At 39.8% G+C, this 17,803-nt stretch overlaps 2 long non-coding RNA genes across 3 annotated transcripts in view; one reads left to right on the plus strand and one right to left on the minus strand.

Annotated features, from left to right (window-relative positions):
- LOC115031731 overlaps positions 1–13,195 on the minus strand; it is a 103,985-nt gene extending 90,790 nt beyond the window's left edge. For both annotated transcript variants that reach the window (XR_003837383.1, XR_003837382.1), the window contains exon 1: positions 12,601–13,195. This is a non-coding gene — a long non-coding RNA (uncharacterized LOC115031731). The remainder of the gene's footprint in view (positions 1–12,600) is intronic.
- On the plus strand, positions 2,525–16,556 carry LOC110300941. Its single transcript, XR_002378645.1, has 3 exons — positions 2,525–2,586; positions 15,264–15,330; positions 16,500–16,556. It is a non-coding gene; the product is annotated as an uncharacterized LOC110300941 (long non-coding RNA).
- The last annotated feature ends 1,247 nt before the right edge of the window (positions 16,557–17,803 follow it).

A 17,803-nucleotide genomic window follows, 5' to 3' on the forward strand; every position in this document is an offset into this window, starting at 1 on the left:
CTCCTCCTCCTCCTCCTCCTCCTCCTCCTTCTTCTTCTTTTAGGTTCTCGATCTTAACAGAGCTGATTTTCTTGTATCCTTGTAGGGAACGCAGTCTCATGGTCTTTGCGCCCCGCCTACTTTTATATGAAACCACTGCTTAATTCATAAAGGATCTCAGTTTTTCCTTCATCCATCAGTCACATAAATATTCTTCCATTGCATTCTATCTCAAGCATAAGGGCCTGTGACACCCACAGTACAGCTTTCTACACTGAGCACTGGAACTGGAAAAGGACTTGAGTGTAAGCCCAGGTTTTCCTGGCCACTCTATTTCCCATGGCTACACTGCCTAGCTTGCCTCTGACCCCAGCTTCTTGCTCTCTTCCTGACTTAATCTGTAACACTGGACCAGCCTTCATCTCTTATTTAATACGTTAGTTTTTATACTAAATTTCACTAAGATGTTTCAGTCAGTGAAAATAATAGATAACTTTACTTACAAGAACTTTATTATATTGTTACTGAGTTCTTGCTAATTCTGGATATTGACTTGAGATTCTTAATTTTCCCCCCTCTTAATAGAGCTCTGAGGGGCCAGGATTTCTAATTGAAGAAGAAAAATGAAGCATATACAAGTTAAGTTGCTTGTCTTATCTCACCTAGCTACCGTGTAAGCGAAACTGAGACGCCAATACAGCTCCTACCATTTCACAGCATGTAGTTTGCCATGTTGCATTGAGAGGAAGGAAGGAAGGAAGGAAGGAAGGAAGGAAGGAAGGAAGGAAGGAAGGAAGGAAGGAAGGGAAGGAGGGAGGAAGGGAAGGGGGAGGGAAGGAGGAAGCAGAGAGATTCATTGTAGAATTTTAAAATGATGGTCATTATTTCGTTGTTCATTTAAAAAGTAGCACTGCTGGAGCCTTCGGGATGGGGAAAGAACGAGTCTTAGCAGCTACATATCCAACAGAGAGCTAATGTCCAAAATATATAAAGAACTCAAAAAAAAAAAACCCAAAAAAACAAATAACCCAATTAAAAATGGGGCACAGACCGACACAAAGAATTCTCAAAAGAGGGAACTCCAATGCCTGACAAACACTTAAAGAAATGTCCAACATCCTTAGTCATCAGGGAAATACAGAGCAAAACTACTTAGAGATTTCATCTGACACCCACCGAAATGTCTGACATAAATGCCACTGAGAATATGGACTAATTGTTGGTGGGAGTGCAAACTTGGACAGCCACTGATGAAATCAGTGTGAGGGTTCCTTAGGAAACTGGGAAGAGATCTACCTTGAGCGCCAGCTATACCACCTTTGGGTACCTAACCACAGGATGCTTCATCCCACCACAGACACACTTGGTCAGCCGTGGTCATTGCTGCTTCCTTCATGATAGCCAGAACTTAGAAACAACCTACATGTCCCTCAACAGAAAGAAAAATACATTTAAAAAATGGTACATTTACACAATGGAATATTACTCAGCTATTTAAAAGGAAGAAATCGTGAAATTCACAAATAAATGGGTGAAACTAGGAAAAAAAATCATCCTGAGTGAGGTAACTCAACCCCCAGAAAGACAAATGTGGTATGCATTTGTTTATATATGGATATTAGCTATTACCTCAATGATAAGCACACTACAGTCCATAGCATCGCAGAGCTTAGAGGGACAGGTTTGTCCCCAGGACAAGGAAATGTACTAGATAATTGTGGATGGACAAGGAGGGGAACTGGAACAAACGAATCAAACAGGCGAAGGAGAGAGAAGATAGGGGACATAGGAGGGAATACAGAGAGAGGCAGCTAAAATTGAGGGCCATCAGAGGGGTAATATGGAGACCTAATACCGTAGAAGCTTCCTAAAATATAGGCATATATAAAGATGGTCTAAATAAAGTCACCAAATAACAGGGGAGTCAGACCCCCAACTGGACATCTCTTGTCACCAAAACAAGTGTTCAGTACCAGGATTGGATTATACCTAATTGAGTTGTTGGCGAAAGTGGTACTATGGGGAACCCCCAAACAGCCCAGGCTATTGGGAAGGCTATAGGTTGCTCTCCATGAACTGAAGGCAAGGTTCTGTGGCTGACACAACCCCTCCACAGCTTACTGAGCACAGGGAAGTCAAGCTGGTACCTACACAGAGCCTTCCCCCTGACAGGCTAATGTTCTCGATACAGGAAGGTGCTCTGCATGCTACCAAATGAGAATGCAAACACCAACCACTGAGCCCCAATCCCTTCGATCTACAACAGCGACCTTCATGGGAGACACAGTAGGGCAATAGAGGCAGTTATGGGGGCAACCAGCCAATACCTGACTTGACTTAAAGGCCATTCCGTGAGATGAAATTCATACCTTAAATGTCCTTGGTGACCATGAACCTGCCTACATCGTCCAGGGTCCTAGGTTAGAACCAAACACTACTGTTCTTTAAAAAAAAAAAAAAAAAAGGTACCTATAAAATGACTGCTAATGGCATTCTGCTATACTCCCAGGTCCCTCCCTTGCTTGGTCATCATCAGAGTCATCATCATTCCTCCTGCAGCAGATGGGGGACAAAGACAGACAACCACAGCCCAACCCTGTGCAGAAAGTGAGTGGCCATTCTTGGATTAGAATATATAAACTTAAGTTTTAATTTAATGATACTAAGTAGCCACTCCTTGTAGAAAAATTAAAGTGAAATTATTTCAAATAATTTATGCTCCCCAAGCTCAAATTGGCTTCCTTAATAACATACATTTGATTATCTTCTCTATTTCTCCCTAAGATAAAATCGCCTACCCACACCCCTGGTCAGGCCTAAGGTTCTAATAATATTTTTGTCATAGTCTTAAGTGTTTTCATCTTGTGTGTTGGCTCTCCATTGGACTAGCATTTCATTCTTTCAATCTCCGTGTTCTCAAAGTATAACCTATTCATACTGGCACAATCAATTACTTTAAACAATATGTACACACATCCCCCTGGTTTTTTTTTTATTATCTCCTAAAGAGCACACATGGATTTTCTACATCAAACATGTATCAGACATAATAAATGATAAACCCACAGTTCAAATTTATTGGCAAATAAAAATAAAAATAAAAGCCATTTGAAAAACATGCATGTAAAAACAGTAGCACTATTCATGCAGGAAAACAATTTAGTGTCGGTTCATAGTCTTGTGATGCCTTTCTCTGAAACTTTCTCTGAAATATATACATACATATATATATACATATATATACATATATATATAATAATTATATATTAATGAAAGTGCTTGTACAGTGGAAGTCTTAGGCAAATACAGATTGTAATTATAATTATGGTAAGGAATTTGAAGCACCTTTATTATAACCCTACTAATTGTTATTGGACTTTAAATCCTATGTACAAGTATGTCATGCCAATTTAAAATTTACTATTTTAAATGCACAAAGGCATTGTTAATTCTGGATAAGGCCTGTAACAAGGCAAAGAATTGATTTATAATATGACTAATTCCCTAACTGTGGTTCGAGTCTTTATTTTTTAATCATTAGACCTTCTCAAAGGAATGCATTCTTAAACAATGCTGACTGATACCTCTAATTGCTTAAAACCTTTTTTTAAAAGTCATCATAGAAAAAAAACTTCTGACTTGTTTTTGAGAATTGAAGCCATCATTACTAGAGCTATACAACACAGAATCTCTGTGTCGTTATCAATTTAAAGCCCAAAGTATTTTCCCTTTACACTGATGAAAATGGACAACCAGACAGTTCATTAGAAAAAAATGTGTCCATCTGTAAATCATTCCCTATTCATGTAGTCACAACACATACCAATTTTATAGTATTCAAGTTTGGAAGCTCTCGGGGACATCTATGCTACCTAATATTCTCCAGTTCCTCTTACTTATTGTCAAATAAGGTAACATCTGATTCCATTAAAATACTATTTTCTGTCTTCTTTACAGAGAGCAATGGAAACTTTAAGATATTCTTTGGCAGTCGACTCTTAGTCTTCAGATGGCAGATTCCTTATATAGTCCTTAAGCCTAGGCCTATTAACCCTTTGTTTTAACTTTCCGGAAATGCTGTCATTGCTTCATACAAAGTTCGAAATATAGTATGCATGTATCTGTAAACAGAAGCACACATAAGCACTGGGACAGTTAAAAAAAAAACCAATTTTTTAATCCCAAAGTTGACTAGTTACATTTTCTTCTGTAGATTATATTCTTGACTGGGAAATAATATTCATTTATGACTGTAATAGCAATAAGGGGCAGAGTTTATGTGGATAAACATTGGAAAGCAACTAAATGAACATTAAAATAAGGATCATAAGTAGTTGCCTTAGAGAGATAGTCAATAATTTGCCAGGCCAAATAAATGATACGGTCAGCTTCTATAACCCTGAGTTCTGCATGCATGGATTTAAACAACAAAAGTTTAAAATATGCAAAAATTTGTGACTTCACTAAACATGTACAGGATTATTTTTGTGTCATTCCTTATTCAATAGGATATAACATGACAAACCTATAGTCAATATTGTATTAAAGAGGAAAGACTTAAAGCAATTCCTGTAGAATTAATAAATCAAAGATAATCACTGTTGCCACTCTTATTTAATTCAGTATTTGAAGTCTCAGCCAGAGCAATAAGCTAAGGAAATGTAATTAAAGAAGTACAAAGCACCAAGGATAAAGTAAAATTATTCTTATTTCCAGATAATATGATCCTATACCGGGAAGAGTCTACCAAACCTTAGATCTGATTACACTTTTAATAAGGTGGCAAACCACAAAGGCAACATAAATGCAGTTGTTTTCCATCCTACCATTCATAAATAGGTTTGGAAAGAAATTAACTTAGAAAAAAAAAAAAGACATGAGGCAGGAAGCAGGGTCTGAGTGGGTGAAAGACTTTGACAATGAAAACTTTAAAATACTGATAAAGTCAAAGAGGACTTGAGAAGATAGACAAACCTCTTATACTCGTGGGTCAGAAAAAAAAAATTGTGAAAAACAATTGCCAAGACAACAACACAGATTTGATGCAATTCCCATCGAAATTCAAACATTTTCACAGAACTAGAAAAAAATAATTTTAAAATTTATATAAAGGCACAAAATATCGCAAATAACCAAAATAACCCTGAGTGCAATAGATAAATAAATAAATAAGAAAGTAAGTGATACTTAAAGGCATCATGAGACACACTTTCACATTATACTAGAGACTCACAGTAACAAACCAGCATGGTACTAGCATGAACTGAACATCTGTATCAGGGGAATATAACAGAGGACCTAGAGATAGCCTTGCAATAGCTATAGCCATCTAATTTTTAAAAAAAAAAATAATAATGAAAACATATCGGAGGAACGAACATCCTTCTAACTAGTGATTCTGGGAAAACTGGATATGCACACAGAGACTCATGCAACTAGATTTCAGTCACTCACCCTGCATAAAAATCAAAGTTTACCAAAGACTTTAAAGAGATACCTGAAACTCCCAAATACTAGAGGAGAATTTAGGGAAAACATTTTAAGATAGAAGCATAGTGACTACCTTTTCTAATGCCAGAAGGTGCTGTGCAGGCTCTTCTAAGGAGAAGAGAGTGTTTGTGACCTTACCCAACCTGGACCCTGCATGCTATAACATCCCAGGCAAGGTGTGCTCACTGGTGAGATTGTAAATGTTACAAAGAGTAACCGACTGCATTCTGACTGCATTTGAAGCCTCCCCAACAGGAGAGAATCCATTCCTAAAACTGTAGCCAAAACCCCAAGGCTAAGGAGGTTATGGGCTAAAAAAAAAAAAAAAAAAAAATGAACCCACTCCTATTGTTTTACTGAATGATAATATTGTCAAACAGCCTTCTAAATATTTATGATTATACCCATAAGTTAGGACTATCATCAATTTTGGTCAGTGGAACTTCTTTTTTGCAGTGCACAGCAGTTTGTGAAGAGAGTCATAACTGGTCAAAGAGCCAAGAAATAAAAATTGACTCTGTGTTCATTCCTGAATGGGATATCTGTATTAACCTCCCACCCAGGGCTCAGGAAATATCACAAAAGATGGGGAAGAGAGTAAGAAGGAGAAGTGGCGGGGAAGGAGTGCCATGAGAAGCTGTGTTCTGGAGCTGGTGTGGCAGTGCACTCAGGGACTCATCAAGCCAGTCAGCACTCCATCCTGGGTGGAGGAGGTGCTCACAGGACCCCAGCACTACCTGAAGAGCTAGTGCCAGTTGATGACCGATGCAACTGTGAGCCATGGTAGGCCGCCCATGCCCTGATGGAAGCCCCACATCCCTGTACTTGTTGGCAGTACTAAAGGACTCAATGAGTTACACTAACAAGAAAGAATAGGAAGGTGAGAGCGGAGACATGTTGGAAGGTGTCAGGAAGGATGAGTGAGAGTGGATACAATCGAGATACATTGTATACATGGGTGAAATTGCCAACAGAATAAAGACATCCAGCAGTTACAGACATAGGCAGGGACTTCATAAACAAGATTCCATTAGTTCAAGAAATAACTGCAAGTATTGTCATCTAAGCTTATAGAAATTAAAAGACTTCTGCAAACCAATGGGGGTGGCGGAAAATCAACAGAATGGAGTGACAGTATTGCCAGCTATTCATCTGATAGGATATTAACATTAAAAATACATAAAGAGGGCTGGAGAGATGGCTCAGCGGTTAAGAGCACTGACTGATCTTCCAAAGGTCCCGAGTTCAATTCCCAGCAATCACATGGTGGCTTACAACCATCTGTAATGGGACCCAATGCCCTCTTCTGGTGTGTCTGAAGATAGCTACAGTGTACCCACATATATAAAATAAATAAATAAATAAATAAATATTTCTTAAAAGTACATAAAGAACTAAAAGAATTAAACACCAAAAGAGAATTGGCCCATCAATAAGCAGGAAAATACTCAGAACACACTTCCTAAAGGAAGTGCAATACATACTGGGGAATTTTCCAGCACTTGTAGCAATGAGGGAAATGAAAACCAAAGGTCCCATCTCACTCAAGTCGTGATGGCCTTCATCAAGAAAGTAAGTAACGCCAAGTACTGATACAGACTAGTGTGTATAAGTAGCGCTTATATGCCATCGACAGAACTATGAATTTATCTAGCCAGTTTGTAAATCAGTAAGGGAATTCCAAAAAAGAAAAAAGCTAAAACTAGAGCTACTATATGATCCAAATTTAGCACTCCAGAGTATATGCCCCCAGGAATCAAAGTCAGCATATAATTAAAATGCAGCACCCCCATGGCTACCACTGTTCTATGTATAATAAAGGTGTGGAATCAACTTAAGTGCATTGCAACAGATGACTTTTAAAACTCAGCATGCACAGGCATACACACATGCATGCACACATGCATGCACACATATGCACATGCATACACAAGCCCCATTCACCACAGAAAAGCATAAAACCATTTTATCTGCTGAAGCAATGATGGTATTAGAAATCATCACGTTAAACAAAATCAGCCAGACTCAGCCAGACAAGCATCACATGTTTTTGCTAGTGTGGTGAACGTAAAGACAAAAAGACATGAAAGTAGACATAGAAAGTGGGTCAGGGAGTGGATCAGGGGTAAAAGAGAATGATATGGGCTGGATATTGTTGCCACAGTATATGCACGACAATGTCATAATGGTTCTTATCATTTTATACAATCAACATGCTTTCAAAAGGGAGGGAGAGAGAGAGAGGAAAGAAGGAAGGAAGGAGGGAAGGAAGAAAGGAAGGAAGGAAGGAAGGAAGGAAGGAAGGAAGGAAGGAAGGAAGGAAAGAAGGGAGGGAGGGAGGAAAAAGGAAGGGAAGGAAGAGGGAATGAAAGGAGAATGGGGTCAGAGAGGGCTGAAGGAAGGAAAATGATGGAAGACAGGAAGCCAGAAGGCAGGAAGCAGACCTGTAGCTAACCAGATGCTTGAGTTACTATATAAGGTCTTTTAAATGGCACCAGGATGTCATTTTGAAAAACACAATATGTCTTAAAGAGGAGAGAGTATATGGTTATGAAAAGTTGAGTGGATATTCTAGAATTAAAAACTACAGTAACATAAATTGAATCACTGGAAATAGATGAAGAAAGGATCGTTGAACTTATCAATAGAGCAATAAAAATATTCAAGCCAAAGCATGAGTAATGGAAGGATGCATAACAAAAAAGCATAAGATCTATAAAGTACACAAAGCGCCTAACACGTGTATGCTTGGAATCTTACAAGTAAAAACGAGACTCCTGTAGAGTCCATATTCAAATTGATAATGATAAACAATTATATAGTGGAGGAAAGATCTCCATCTGCAAAAATCCCATGTGCAATTAACAAACAAAAGCACAACTAGTTACACCAATAAAACTACCAAAGATAAACAATGGAGAGAAAATTCTTAAGCGGAGGCAGAGACAGATGTATTACCCCAAAGTCAGCAATACAACCGACAGCCTACTTCTGCAGAGCAAGGATGTACCTAAGAGACAATGGAACGCCATCTTTTAAAGGGCAGAAGGAGGATAGCTACCACTGTAGAACTCTGCACTCTTGGAAAACATCCTTCGGAACTGAAGGTGAGACAACTTTAAAGACAAACAGAAAGTAGAGCAACTTACCAAAATAGATCTGACTTAAATACGATTATGAGTTGTCAGGCAGAAATGGCAATTTCTGGAGGAAATATGAATATAAAGAGAGAAACAAAACACATGAGTGTCGATGAGACTCAGTTAATCTTGGCCGCACAATGGAAGACCATAGTCTCTTATGAAGTTAAACATAGCTGAGCTGTAAAGTGCTTGTCAGTAATAACACAAAAAGTGGGGAAAGGTGACCCGGACACTGCCTAGGGTGCAATTGGATTTTTGGTGTGTTCTGAAAGTACAAGTTGACTACAGGCTGCAATAGATGATGCATGCTATATTTAGAGTGACATTTAACATGTTACTGTCACACTAGGAAAAACAAACAAAAAATCCGCATTCTCCTTTCTTATTTCTTATTTGGTATTGAGGATCAAATATAAAGCTTCCCCTAGTACTACAAAAGCTGGTCTTGGTGGCACACTCCTCTAATCCCAGTATCAAGAAAGAAGCAATAGGAGGCTCAGGAGTCCCAGGTCATCCCCAGCTATGCAGAATTCAAGGCCAACCTCTGCTTTATGAGACTCTGTATTAGTTTTTTTTTTAAATAAACAAAATCTCACATATACTAGCTGATTTTAGGGTCACTGAACCACACCCCTAGACTGTGAAAAAGAAATATTGATCCTAAATAATGCAAAAAAAATAATGGAAGGACATAAATATGATCGAGTAAACAGAAAAAATGATAAGGTAATTTGTATTAAATATAAATGAATGCAGTGTACCAATCAAAAGGCATAATTGTCTGACTGGATAAAAGATCCATTTAGCAAAGAGTATAACTAATTGAAAGAAATGATCATTTTTAAAATCCAGCTATATCAGAATATAATACAACTATATTAGCCTTTAAAAATAGACTTGAAGACAAGAAATAGTAACAGAATAGTTACCACTGTTAACCTAAGAAAGGAGATAATCACTTGCAATCTATGGCTGTTTACTTTTTTAAAATAGCATTAAAACATATAAAAAACAAAACTGAAAAACTAAAAAGCTAAACATCATATACAGATTCACATTGTACTGAGAGCCTTCAGCAAATCTTTTGGTAGCCAAAAGAAAAATTATCACTAATGGAGGTGAGCTGAAATAGCTCCTGACGTAAACTGTCTATAACCCAGCAATCACAAGATCAATTCTTTCCACTAAATATTTACCCATAAGCTAGTGTCAAGATTAATGAAAAGATTGAAACTGTTCAGGGAGTCTTGTGACCACAGAGATCTGGAAAGTTATTTTAAGACACCAGAAATCAATAAATAGGCAAAGGAGTCAGCTAACTCCTCCAGGCTAATCCCTGAGCCCCACACAGGTCCCATGACATGCACACACCACAAACACACACACAGGCCACACATACACACATACACTAATAAATCTAAAAACTTTTTGAAAAATGTGTGACGCCCAACTAAAGCAATTATTGGAGGTAAGTGGATAGCTTTGTGCATCTATGTTAGAAAAGATAACTCTAACTGATACTGTTATCTAACACTGTACCTTGTAAACATAGAAAAAGGACACGGTTAGTAGAAGTCAAGAGAAAAGCATCAGCAAGATTTGATTCTTTGAAAAGACTAGTGAGATTGTTTTGTTTTTTTTTAAATAAATCAATGATGAAAAGGAGAAAATATAAATCATGAATATAGCAAATGAAAGAATAACGTCTCTGAAGTTTTCATGAATTAAAAACAATTGCATAACATGACATGATAAACATTATCCCAATTGTCTTGATAACTAAGATAAAATAACCAACTGGGGATGGGGGTCCATACCAAAATTGACAAAAGAAATAAAAAATATATGTAGTCCTAGACACTTTTTAAAAAATGAATTAGTAATTAAGATTGTCTGGGCCTAATAGCTACATTGGTGAATTGCATCCAATATGTAAAGAAAACTCCTAACAATCTTACTCAAAGTTTCAGAATATACTGGAGAAGGGATTCTCACCAACCCATTTTACGAAGCCAGCAGTACCCTGGTAACAATACCAAAATCATTACAAGAAAATCATATACTAATATCTCTCATTCGCATTGATTTAAAAATCCTTAATGAAATGTTAACAAGCCATGTATCATACTATGTAAAGGATAAGTACATCGTAGCAAAGTGACATTTGTCCTAGGATTGCAAGGCTCGTTTAACAGGGAAGATCAGTCATCATAATTCACTGTGCTAACAGCTTTATTTAAGCTCTTACTTGTTTCAGTCGAAGCAAGATCATTTCACAACGCTTAACAATCACTCGTGATTTAAAAAGGGGAAAAAACAACACTCTTGGTGACTAGGAACACAAGGAACCCCAACGTAGAGCATGTGTCTTAGTGGAGAGAAATGAAAGCCTACAGTAAGTCATCAAACAAGCAATGGTGTCCCCTAACACCGGAAACAAAGCAAGGGGTTCTCTCGCCCCCCCATACCCCCATTCAGTTTCTGCAGAGTTGAGCTGCATGGCCTCATCCATGAGGTAAGCTAAATGAGAAAGAACGAATGTGTGTGATTGCTGGGAATGAAGATAACAGCCGTGCAGAGATGGATGGATTGTGTTTACAGAAAATTATAAGGAATCTGTAAAAACTATAATTTGCATTTTTAAAAGTATGCTAATATATTAAAATCTGGGCAAGCTATTACAATCCGGGAAGCTGAACAGGAAGTCAGTAGCAGTCATTACAGATTTGTGAATAAGGTTTATGAAGAGTTCTGGGGGTGAAAGAGACTATCCCTTTATAAATTATTTAGGTTTTGGATAACTGAATATAGTTAATGTCCTTACTATTTTGAGTAGAACTTCTTTTTTAAGACTGAATTGGTCAGTGCCTTATCAGTGGGATCAAATGTTGAACACGTCTCAGTCCTGTGCCCTTCTCACAAACTATGGTAGAACTCTTCATCAGACCACAGATGTCACCAACATGGCTGGCATATATATTCATTTGAGAGAAGTGAAGTAGATACCACATAAATGATCTGCAGTCGGAAGTCAGACTGAAGCTCACATCCATGTATGCCAGGGCAGCGTTTACTCTATGTGCCTAGTTAATCTTTCTCACTATACCTTGTACAGCTAAGAAGTAAACATTTTCCTTTTCTTTTAACTCTCTCAAATACTAAATGATACACCAAAATAGCAACAATAGCAATAACAAAATTTACCATGTATTTAAGACATGTTATTTACAGACTCTGCACCAAGTCCTTTACATGTATTCCAAATTTAACACCCACAATTCTGGCAATGGAGAAATAAGAGGTTAGAGGCTAGAATAATTAAGATTAAATAGAAATTCTCCAAAGAGCCTTAATTCTCCATTCTTTGTAGTTTGGTATACTGTAACAACACTTACACGCCATGATAGTTGAAGTGTGTGTGTGTGTGTGTGTGTGTGTGTGTGTGTGTGTGTGTGTGTGTGTGTGATGGAAATTATGGAGATTGTAGGTGAAAAAATCACAATTTATAACATAATTACAATTGGACCTGTTCTAGGCTAGCCTTAAGTAGAAAGTTGTGCAGATACACAGATCAAATTTAGACCTTCTTCAGATAATTTAAACAAAAGATATAAATTTAACCCGTTTATCAAAGTACTTTAAACTATCTACCTGGCCAAGAAAATCAACAAAATCTTCCGTCTAACTTCTTGCTTCACCCTCTGCTGCCCCTTTGAAACCTGAGAAGTGGTACAAATATGTTACTAGCTCTGAATCCACCCAACAGACTCAGTCGCTGTCTGCCTACCTCTGTCTATCGTAAACATGCACTGAATGGAGACTCCTAACGCCAGCACTCCGAAATGTCAGAGAAGCCCAGAAGACATCATTACCCCGAGAACCAACCAGCACCGCAATTATCAGGCCTCCTTAAGCAGCGGATGATGCCGTCTGCTCTTTAGCAACACACTCTTCGATAGCACCAAGAAATTCCTTCTTCCACAAATACCTGGACCAGGAGGCATTCTACTGCATCCCAAAGGAGTAGCTGTGCTTTTGGCTTCTGGGCTGAAGACCACTGAGGGGGTAGGGGGGTAGGCACCGAGCCGCTGCTGCTGTTGCTGCTTTCCTCTGCCTCAGACCTACAAGGGCCCGCTCAGTGTTCATCTTGGTGAACCCTGATGGCTCTTTGGATCTGGAGCCCACACCTGGGACCAGTAGAGCAAAGATGGCTTCTGACAGCTTCCTGTGCTACCAAAAAGCCTCGCAGTGGCTGAGTAGCCTCCTCTTCGTGGGTTCTCTCTTCTCCCCTCCCTTCCACATCCAAGCCCTTGTTTAGTCCCAGGTTCCATTAGAAATGCTATTTGGGCAGCAAATTTCACAGATTGGATCCATCTCAATGCTCTCATGCAAAGAAAGCACAACTGTCTGGCTCTTCATTTAAACTAAGGGGGAAAAAAAAATCAAAATACCAAAATGCCGTAGCCGCTCAGAGCTGTCTCCTAATGAACCTGTTTGTCCCATGAGCTGTAGTGAGGCGCTTGTCCTCGGTAAGAATTCTTTGTGCATATTAATATTATGCATGTTTTCCATGTGACTCCTCACTTGCCCTCACCCCATCCTTTGAATTCATTTAAATAAAAATAATTTATGTGGACATTCCTTCAGTCGGGATTTTCTCTTTCTCTTTCTTAAAGACATCCATAACATTCAGTTGATGCTTTGCATCCAAACCAAGTCGTTATGCCTTTGCATGTCATTAGAGCTTTATAAAGAACAACAGCGACATCTGCATGTGCCGAGGTGCCAGGAGATAGGAGAGAAAAAAAAAAATACCGAAAACAAAACTCCACACTAGCTTGGAGGCTCTTTCTCCCCAGCAGCGCCTGCCACCACTGTGGATAGGAGTAATTGTACAGTGTAATCACATCATGTCTCATCTGAATATTCATAGCAGAGACAAAGCTTTGGAGGATAAGGGAGGAGTGGAGATAATTTAAATATAAGCCAGCGTCTCATTTCTAAATCAAGTTGTGCAGTTACGCTGTGCACCAGGATTCAATATTAAACCAACACCGTTTCACAGTTCGAAAATAGGACACGAAGACGACGGAAGGGGCATGGTAAAGAAAGAGCAGTATTACATCCTCCTTCTTGGCTATGGACAAAACAAAAATGGATGGCAACAGAATAAAAAATCGTTAAAGTGATATTTGAAGAGTCACCAACAGTGGCTAACCAGCTGCTGGTTTACCAAGAATGAAATAGCCTATTGAGGGAACTTTAAAAGCCCTCAATTAATATGTTGAGCATGTATAAGATCCACAAAGAACTCACTGTATTTCCCACTTCCCCCCAGACACCCCCAGTATTCACAACTCCCCCAACCACCACCTTTGTCTTCTGTCAGGTGTGTGTGTGTGGGGGGGGAAGATCAGAGCTACACAATAACTGGTTAACCTCTTCAAAACTGTGACAGCACCCGTCTTCACAATTAAAGAACAAAAACAAACACAAATAAAAAGGGTGACTTCATCAATGAGGGGATAAATTACCAATGACTTCTTCACTCTCTTTAGCTTATTACCCCCCCAAACAAAACAAATATAATCCACGTGTTAAAATCTCTCGTCTTCTTTCTTTGTTTTTGGTATGACGTTCTTTATTATTATTATTTTTTTAAGTGTTGGTATTTGTAGAAGCTCCTGCCACTGTGTTCCCCAAAGAGCTACTAGTCTCAGCCCACTGGAGTTTATATTCCTTTAATTGTCTAGTGCAGGGACATTGCTGCTGCCGATCTTAAAAATATACCGCTCTGCAGGAATTAGAGGAATCCAAGGTTGTATCCAACTTCAAAGGTTTCCAAGTCATAATGATTTTAGAAAGGCAGAAGACACATCATGGAAGGAACAAGCCCCCGTTTGAAGATAAGCATCATAGGGAATCTCTTTTTCTTTCCCTGTCTTCCCAACTTTGTGCTCCTCTCGGCTCTGGGTGCCCCCTCGCTAACGTAGTTTAATGATATGCAAATGAAATATGCATAAAACCATCCTACTGTATGATGATTAAACACTGGAGACATTAACAGCGGAGGCTTTACTCTGTATAATAATCCTTCCAGACCATCCACTTCGATTGCGGAGTTTTGGAAACCCATAGCAGTTGGCAGAGAGAGGGGAAAGAGAGAAGGAAGAAGAGATGCAGGGGCACATCTCCCACTCGGTGCTTCTCCCACTCCCAAGGAGCTCCCCCAACCTTTGTACTGCACTAGTGCTGTCTTTTGTAATCCATCCATGCAGTCGCACCAGAGCGATTAACGGGGGGGAAAAACCTCTTTTCTCTTAATGTTTCAAAGCTCATTAGCCAAACGATTATTCCTCATTAACAGCGAAAGCTTATTCATTAAAAGGAAGGATATGCCCAAAAGATGCCAGCGCAGTTAATCCTGAGTCCCGTAACTGGACTGTAAATCCCAAACTACTTGTATATTCCATGCGAAAGGGGCACGCGCCAATCCACAATTAAAAAAAAAAAAAAAAGAAAGAAAAGAAAAAAGAAAAAGAACAAAAATAAAAACAGTTTGTGTGTTTTGTAAAATCCACAAGAGCAGCAATTAATATTCCCATTGAGTTGACTTTAAATTTTGTGTGTGTGTCTCCCTTTTGTTTCCAGCGCCTGCCCCTGGCTCAGCGCCCAGTGCCAACAGAACACCTTCAGGATTCACAGCAACGCAGAAACCGTGAGTACCAGCCGCTTCCCTCAGACCTTTTTGCAGGATGTCTTTTTTTTTTTTTTCCCCTTAAGCACCTAAAACATAGAGACAAGGCTCTTTTCCCTTCTCCTCCTCAGCATCATGCCACCAGGGTTTGCCCGGTAGCCCCTTCCAAATCTCTCTGCCTTCAAGTTTGTGCTTGTATGTGTGGCATCCCTCCTCCTCCTCCTCCTCCTCCTCCTCCTCCTCTCCCATAGTGGATCTTGTAAAGGGGCTTCAGACGACCCCATTCATCTCCCCGGTGATAGCAGCGAATGTAGATAAATCTCTGGCTGCCTGCTTGCTACTCCAGTATGATTTTTATTTTGTCTTCTGTGTGTACCTGGGTTAGAGAGTGGGATGCACACACACACATACAAGTACATACACAGATCTCCCACTCTTTCCTCTGCCATCCTCTCCCACTTCTCAGACATGCATACACCACCCCACACATGTGTATATGCAAACCATATACACCTATATACGTACCCATACCTATAGCATGAAAACATATACATAGCTAAGCATTCAGTTTGTCAGAGAGTCTGTGTATTTGTATACACGCAGAGCCTTACACACATCTCTATATGCACTTGATGGTTGCCTGTTTTCACGTCTACCCATCTAGATAGCTCCTTTTAAACATTCCCTCTTTTCTCTCAGCAGAGGCTGTGTGCCATTTCCATCCAGGATTGGGAAAGCAGTATTCCTTCCTTGGAATTTCTATCTGTAGACCTTTATGCTTCCTTCTCTGCCTTCTTCGGAGCTATAAAATTGGCATCTTTCCCTGAGGTTTTCCGAATGGCAAGTGGTACCGACTGTGGCATGCATTCACGCCGATTCCTCAGGCATTTCTCTTCCGATGTCTGCCTTTCCTCTTTGTTGTTGACTTGGCTGAACGGTGTGTTGTTATTGTTGTTTTTTTAAGTTAATTATAAACGAAGTTGAATAGCAAATAAGCCAGTAGCTTGCCCTCTCAAAAAAAAATTTAATGAAAAAACAAAAATAGCCCACACAAGTGCCTTCTGCTGCAACAGATGCCCACATCACCCTTGGCATGGGCAAACGGACAAACAGTTTGGGTGGTTGATGATTTTCTCTGACTGTCGCTGTATCTGTTGTTTGTTTTCCTTGTTTCTTTTTGATTTTTCAAGATGTCCAGGACCCCGGCCTCTGCTTGGAACGGAATGGTGTCATGGCGGAGACAACGGCCTTTGTCTTGCTGGGTGTGAAAACATCCGCCGTGCTGGCTCCTCCACTGCGGCAGAATCAAGTTTAAATGAAAAAAGTGATTAAAGTCAGCTTTGTGCTTCTTTGGTGTGGAAGACCCCAAAACCCCAAGTAGCCGACTCCCAGGGTCCAAGGAAGGGCTCATAGTTGGAGCAGCCTGGGCTGTAATCCTGGCACTTGCGCCTTGCGTTGCTGCTTGCTGTTCGCTCCTGGGGGTCTGGATAATCTCCCTTGGCTTTACCGCACTGTCTGGCCCGCATACAGGGCCCGGTAACATATACCCGCTGCTGCTATCACACGAAACTGTGGCGTTGCCCCTGAATGGATGGCACCGTGCCAACTCTTCTGCCATCCGCCCTTGCAGCTTTTTTTTTCTTTTCTCCCGCCCTCCCCTTCTTCTCCTCCTCCCGTCGACTTGACGTTAATTAACACACGGGTTAATTGATTTTAAAAGCCGAAGAATTACAGTTAACTTTTCCCACAGGGTACAGACGCCAGCCGCTTGGCACACTCTGCCTTCCGCACTGGTGCAGGGGGGCAGGGAAAGCCCGCAGCAAAACTAGCAACTGCTGAGGGAACGTTGTCTGCTTATTGGAGTAGAGCGATAGAAGTCAGCGTGGCACTGCCTCATCCTGTACAGTATATGGAGCCATTATAGATTTTGTCAAATAATCAAACACAACCCCATCTTTCCTCTTCCCAACTAGACAACCCTTTCAGAAGTTCTTCGAGAGATGAGATAAGCCCCTCCCAAGACCGCTTCTATCCTCCCTAAAATGTTTCTTTTCTAGGAATAAGAAAATGATGGTGCTTTTGAGATTTTTTTTTGAATTGCTGTGTCTGAGTTTCACAAAGGGAAGGGTGGGTACCCCTACCCTACCCAGCACAAGTACAAGTTCCATAAAGTTCTTCTCAGTGTCTGTTCTGTTTTGCTTCCACTCCTCTTGGCCAGATGAGGTTATTTTGGGTAATGGATTTCAGAGAGAAAGTACATAGTATAATTAAGAACAAAACTCCTAGCCAGGCTCTTTGTTATTTTGTATGAGTGTATGTATCTTTGTTGTCCACCCCCTTTCTCAGAGCCTCTGTCCAAAATAAAAGCAGTTTCCTCTTGCTGTTGGGAAGGAGTCGGGCAAGGCTGGGAACCCGTGCTCTCACCTTTTCATGCTTGCCTTCTATTTCATTTTGGTTTTTTTGTTTTTTGGGGGGTTTTTTTGTTTTGTTTTTT

This window comes from Mus caroli, chromosome 8, assembly GCF_900094665.2.
Source record: "Mus caroli chromosome 8, CAROLI_EIJ_v1.1, whole genome shotgun sequence".
Classification (NCBI taxonomy): domain Eukaryota; kingdom Metazoa; phylum Chordata; class Mammalia; order Rodentia; family Muridae; genus Mus; species Mus caroli.